The following is a 332-nucleotide window of genomic DNA, read 5'->3' on the forward strand; positions in this document are numbered from 1 at the left end:
AGATAAGCTGGTCACTGCCTTCTTGGATAAATTCTTTCCTCTTCAAAAGCTGAGCAAGCTGAGAATGGATGTTCAAACCTTCAAACAAAAAGATGGTGAATCCCTCTATGAAGCTTGGGAAAGATACAAGCAGCTGACCAAAAGATGTCCATCTGACATGTTTTCTGAATGGACCATATTAGATATATTCTATTATGGCCTGTCTGAATTTTCGAAAATGTCATTGGACCATTCTGCAGGTGGATCTATTTACCTAAAGAAAACGCCTGAAGAGGCTCAAGAACTCATTGACATGGTTGCAAACAACCAATTCATGTACACTTCTGAGAGGA

At 39.5% G+C, this 332-nt stretch overlaps 1 non-coding gene across 1 annotated transcript; it reads right to left on the minus strand.

Moving 5' to 3' along the window:
• Positions 1 to 55: 55 nt before the first annotated feature.
• On the minus strand, positions 56 to 159 carry LOC127745266 (small nucleolar RNA R71). The gene has a single exon (XR_008006463.1). It is a non-coding gene; the product is annotated as a small nucleolar RNA R71 (small nucleolar RNA).
• Between the last annotated feature and the right edge of the window lie 173 nt (positions 160 to 332).

The sequence above is a fragment of the Arachis duranensis genome, chromosome 2, assembly GCF_000817695.3.
Source record: "Arachis duranensis cultivar V14167 chromosome 2, aradu.V14167.gnm2.J7QH, whole genome shotgun sequence".
Lineage (NCBI taxonomy): Eukaryota > Viridiplantae > Streptophyta > Magnoliopsida > Fabales > Fabaceae > Arachis > Arachis duranensis.